Genomic DNA, 6,000 nt, shown 5'->3' with positions numbered 1-6,000 from the left:
CTTAGAACTCAGGGCAAAAATTAGTTGCAATTCTTGTCTTGGAAATGTCACCATCTTGGGATTTGTTTTTAACCATGTCCACGAGGTTTTGTTTATAACCGTGCTAGTTGAAACCTAGAAAGTTTGTATCATTTTAAAAGCTATCATAAATCCATAACTCTTAATTGTTGGAAGTGATAAGCTAATAGAAACGATATTGTAGAATCTATCCCTGTCTTAATTTAAGTCCTCCAAACCATGTTTATCACAGTAAAAACCAAGTAAGTAAATTTTTCATTATTTATTTTGCCCTTCGGGGAGCTTATGTAATGTCAATAAAATCAGATCTCAACCTGAGAGGTAATAAAGAAGTAACTTGGCAATCAACATCATAAGATTCATTTCCCGTTTATTTCCCCAATGCCAAACCCAAGTACATCCGTTGTGGGAAATTTAATCTCTGCAGAGGACTAAGGTCATCAAGTGTAGGATTGGTGAAATGCCTGACATTTTATTCTTAAGTTGGCCCAATGCCCCATCAAACTGAAACTCTACAGGTACAATTTAACTTGGGCTCCTGTTAAATGGATTTGAAACATTCTAAGTTGAAAACAATCATTCCCAAAGACATTAGAAAATTGCCCTGGAAATGAAAAGTGATAAAATAAAAACCTGGTTTAAATAACTCTAACAAGTCTAAGAGTTAGTCCAAAGGAAGGCTGCCAAAGGAGACACTAACCGCTGTGCTTCACAGCTTCCTGGCCTAGGAGAATGAATTTACAAACTACTTCAAATGTCTATGGATCAAATACATGGTCATCAAGCTCTATATTAATAAAAGGAAGCTATTTCTTTATGCAAAAGATGATGACAAAATGTCATGTTGGGGAAGCCAATGTGCTCTAACAGGGAGTAATTATCTGAAAGGAACTTCAGGTCCTGGTTCCTGGATCTACAAAAGGCCAATGGATCTGCCCTCTTCTGACTTCTCTGTATCCCTGACTCCCCATCTTTTCCCCCCATGATTTATTAGTAGCTTAGATAACAGACAATACCATGCCAAGCACCTTAGAAGAGGACAAAGGGTAGAGGTTTGGATTTGTTCAAAGTACATTAAATACATACATGAAAATGTCATGATGGAAGCAAAAATGTACCCCCAAAAGGAAATAGAACCAGCTTTCATTAATCGAGGTGCTTTTAGATGGAGTAAGGAAAAGAAGGAATGAAAATTATTCACATTTGCCTCTAACAATAAGTGATATTGGATCATAGTCATTTTTCACCACTAATCAAAAATATTTCTTAAGAGTACCTATCATTTGCCATATAAATATATCTAGGAAACTGAGTTTTCAGAATTCTATTACGGCAACACTGAAAGTTCAGTGTGTGTTGTCATGTAAGATTAAGCATACTACAAACCAAATGCCCAAAGTCAGATTCACTTCTAGATCTGGCTCTTGAACTAGATCTCTTACCACTTTTATACTCTTATCACCTTTATACTCTGGCCCTCTCCTTTGTAGACTCTAAAGGCCTGGAGATTCTGACCTGTGCAGGTTCAAATTCATTCATTCCTTTACTCATTCTAGCTTTGCTGGGTACCTCCATGTTCCAGACACTGTAGACTATATACACAGGAGGTAATTCAATAGACTTAGAAAGTAGAAATAATACAGAGAACGACTGAAGAGGGGAAGTTGTGAGCATGCAGTCAAACATTCAATGTATAAACTGGAAAAAAATGTGTAAAAAGTAAGGGAAAAGGTAGGAAGTGGGCAGGGGGAGGATGTTAAAAGGGGTGACACTGATCAAGATACACTGTATTCATAAACTGCTTTGTTAAATTGTGACTTGTACAACTACTTAAAGATAATTGATTTAAAAAACAAAAGAAAAATAAATGAAAGATACACATTAGAAAATTTGGAATGTCTTATTTCTAAAATAAGGAAATGTAATATTTGGATGCCAGTGATTTTTAAAAAAAATCTATGATAGGGGCTGGGAAGGTGGCTCAGTGGTAGAGTGCTTGCCTTGCATGCATAAGGCCCTGGGTTCGATTCCTCAGCACCACATAAGCAAAAAGAAAAAAGCCGGAAATGGTGCTGTGGCTCAAGTGGTAGAGTGCTAGCCTTGAGCTGAAGAGCTGAGGGACAGCACCCAGGCCGAGAATTCAGGCCCCATGACCGGACCCCCCCCCCAAAAAAAATTTTTTTAATCTATGATAAAATTTGGGGTAATATAGTTAAAAAGAGCAAGCCTTTGCTTTTACTCCCAAAGAACCAATTTTCACCCTTTTGGGGGTGATAGAACTCTTGTTGAGAATACAGGCCCCAGAACTAGCTCCCAATTTTCAGGAATTGCAGGACACAGAAGGAAAAATTAAACAACGCTACAGGCTGCAATCATGAAAGCCAAAAATGTGTGTGTGTGTGTGTGTGTGTGTGTGTGTGTGTGTGTGTGTGTGTGTGTGTGTGTTTTAACAGAAGAACACAATAAGAACATTTTTGAAACATGTACCTAGAAAGGAGTTAACACAAGGTTGAACAGGCACAGAAGCTGAATTTACCTTATTGTACCTTATTTTGTAGAACTGGTTTTGCAAATATTCATTTGCAAATTAAAATGTAAAAATCTAGTCCCCAAAAATGTGAAAGCCAAAAATAAGACAAATGAACATAGAAGTTAAACTATAGTAACCTCTTCCTACCCAGCAGTCTCTAGATATTAGTTGTCTCACTCAAGGTCATAACCTTGAGTGAGGTGGCTCCTGGGAAGAGATTCAGCTATGAGCCATCATTATGAGCCTAGCTTCTGAATAGAGTGATGAGGGCCTTGATTCTGCCAGAGTTCCCAGAAGGCACCAGAGACTCCATTTCAATGTTTGCTATTAATCACAGGACATTAATCTGTTTCCAATATGATCTGAGAACATCTGCTCTCAGTCACCCACACTGTTCATTGTGGCACACACTTGAGTAGCCTTGCAGAGTACCTCGAGAAACACCAAGGTGCTTTAGATAACAAATCTCAAGAAGATGAGATGGAAATGATGATAACTAATTAGAATGCAAGGTTGAAAACGGCATTCATAATCAGATGCAGAAACACACCGTTCTGGCATCAACACACGGTCCTGGGGATTCAAGAGAGCAATATTGTTTCCAACTGAGTAACAAGGAATATTTTTATGGAAATAGAGTACATGGAGTGGAGTGAGACATGAAAGCGCTAAGATTTGAACACAGGGAAACAAGAATGGGAGCTAGAGCTATCCCAGGTAAAGAACTCTAGAGAGCTCAGATGAGGAAGAAGAAATAAACTTTCATTTGTTGAAATATAAGAGTAATGAAAAGAGGTAGAAAAACTTTCTGTAACAAAGGAAGTTTGAGGAGTATTTCCCAAAGGGTTAGTGAATACTGGGATTGATGCTGTAAGGACAGAAGACCTACTGAATGAACTACTTTGAGCTAAAGAATGACACATTAGAAGTGGCGCTGTGGCTCAAGCAGTAGAGCTGAAGAGCGCAGGGACAGTGCCCAGACCCAGAGTTCAAGCCTTACGACTGACCAAAAAAAAAAAAAAAAGAATGACACATTAGAGGCTTTGTTTCAGGAATGTGATTGTGGATTAGAAGGAAGCCTAGAACTCTCCAAAACTCATGATCATCTACTCTTTAATGAAGAAGGAAAAATCATAACAATTTCTGTCATTCAATTGCTTAGTATATTTTACCAAATGTCAATGTCATGGTATTTCATTTACCAAACTTATCTTCTTCCAACCGTGTCACTATTTCAGCCTTGGCTTTTAATCTTTATCCAATAGATGTTGTCTTTAATCAAGCTTCTTCCAATAAATAGAGTAATCATATGCTTTAGCCACCAGGATCCTTCAGGGATTGGTCACTCCTTCCAGCCTAAGATCTCACAAAGGCCAAGGTCAAAAGGTCAAGGGCACCTAGCAGAGACAAGATCAGTGCTCTGTCACCCTCAACCTTCCCAAAAGGAAAAAAAGAATTCTATATTTAAAAAAGCTAAATCAACTGCTTGTTGATAAATATGTCATGATTTATAATAAACATAAAAGACACACTGTTCTATTACAGTGATGATATCTCTTGCCATTTACAACCTGTACTGTTTGTCCAAATTATTAGATAGCCTTCAGATTAATATTCTTCTGCAAATAGGACAACTAGTTGTCTCTGCCTCAAGTGATTTTTAAAGATTATATGAGTTAATATACCCACAGCCTTTACAAAGTACTTGGCACAAAGCAAGCATCCAGCAGATGCTCATCATCATCATCATCATCATCATCATCATCATCATCATCATTGTCATCATTGTCATCTTGCCAATTCATATCACTTATTCATGTAACTTGTTCTAAAGATATACATGCATATTTTACATAGTTTGGTATATGCATTTATCAGCACCCAATTATTTATTATTATTATCTTAGTCAACAACTAGATCTTTCATTGATAGGCCAAATTATGTTAAAAACAATATCCAAATGGAACGTGTGTGTGTGTGTGTGTGTGTGTGTGTTTTAAGTCTGCCAATCCCTCAGTAGTTGCACTTTTCCATCTGCTACCTCCTCCTCTGTCCTGCCACCTCTCCTTCCCACACTTTGTTCAGAATTGTGCAGCAGATAAAGCAGCAGTCCCTGACCGTTGCAAAGAACTATGTGCGAACTCATAGTGAATGTTTCATAACCGAACTACACACTCAGCCAGCCCAATCCCTGCCCACTAACCCCGTTCCCTCCTTCTACACCTCTGCCACTATAGTGAGGGGAGTCAGACAGAAGGAAACAGGCAAGTTAGACTCTTCTGCTTCCATACATTTCTTTCCCTCTTGATTCCACTTAACAACTGTGCTTTAACGAAAGGGAAGACGGGGGTAGGGGGACAAGCCTAAGCCAAGAAGGCACAATAAGCACGGGATTCAGTCTCTTGACTTTCATAAATTGCCCAGTCATGTGCTTCTAGTTCTCAAATGCACTTAGTGATTGGGGGAGCACATTCTCTGTGGGCAATGCCAAAAAGCCATAACTACCCTCTCCCTTCACCTTCCCTCTTCTAGATCATGTTGTATTTCAGACCCTGAAATACACCTCCCCAAGTGGCCACATCCTACTTCTAGGGCCTGCTGCTCGTATCTTTTCTCTAGGTCTGGGGCAACTATTTGTGCAGTGTGAACACGGCTTGATTGCGTTAGCCAAGATGCCCAAGTGTATACAAATAATAGAACAAGATGCAGGCCTGGAGCAGAGGTGAGGGGTTCCCTGGCCACGTGGCCTCAGGCAGCATAGAATGAAGGGCAACTCGAGTTTTCTGAAGTTGCACTTGGCCTTCCTTTCTAGCCATGGTGAGGATAGAAGCAAAGTGGGATGACAGAACATATTTTATTTAATGTGTTGTTTTTGAATATTTATGTTAGAGTCTCCTTTTGGGCTTTTTGTGCCACATGGTGCTAGTCTGGGTATTTGCTTGCAGAATGCCTGAGTTCTCCATTCTTTCAGAACCAAGTAGCAGGGGCTGGGAAGGTGGCTTAGTGGTAGGGTGCTTGCCTTACATGCATGAGGCCCTGGGTTCGATTCCTTAGCACCACATAAGCAGAAAAAGCCATAAGTGGCACTGTGGCTCAAGTGGTAGAACGCTAGCCTTGAGCTGAAGAGCTGAGGGACAGCACCCCGGTCCAGAGTTCAAGCCCCACAACTGATCAAAAAAAAAAGAGAGAGAAGAACTAAGTAGCAGCCAAAAAGCTCAACAATCTAAACGAACTTGAGTCATAAACCAGGACAGATTTGTCCCAACCAAGAGTCCTGAATTTAGTAAAGTTAAACACATTAAAATGCCTGCATGATTCACTTATCTGTGCTAACTCAGTACATAACTGAATAGCATTCAAGATTTGACAGATAAAAACAGAGAATGAATAAATGCAAACCTGCCCTACAGGAGATAACCCTGTCCTTGAAGTAGCATTCATGTTACTCAGT

Source organism: Dipodomys merriami, unplaced genomic scaffold, assembly GCF_024711535.1.
Source record: "Dipodomys merriami isolate MVZ:Mamm:240054 unplaced genomic scaffold, mDipMer1.0.p SCAF_91, whole genome shotgun sequence".
Classification (NCBI taxonomy): Eukaryota; Metazoa; Chordata; class Mammalia; order Rodentia; family Heteromyidae; genus Dipodomys; species Dipodomys merriami.
Note: the sequence above shows the minus strand (reverse complement) of the source record.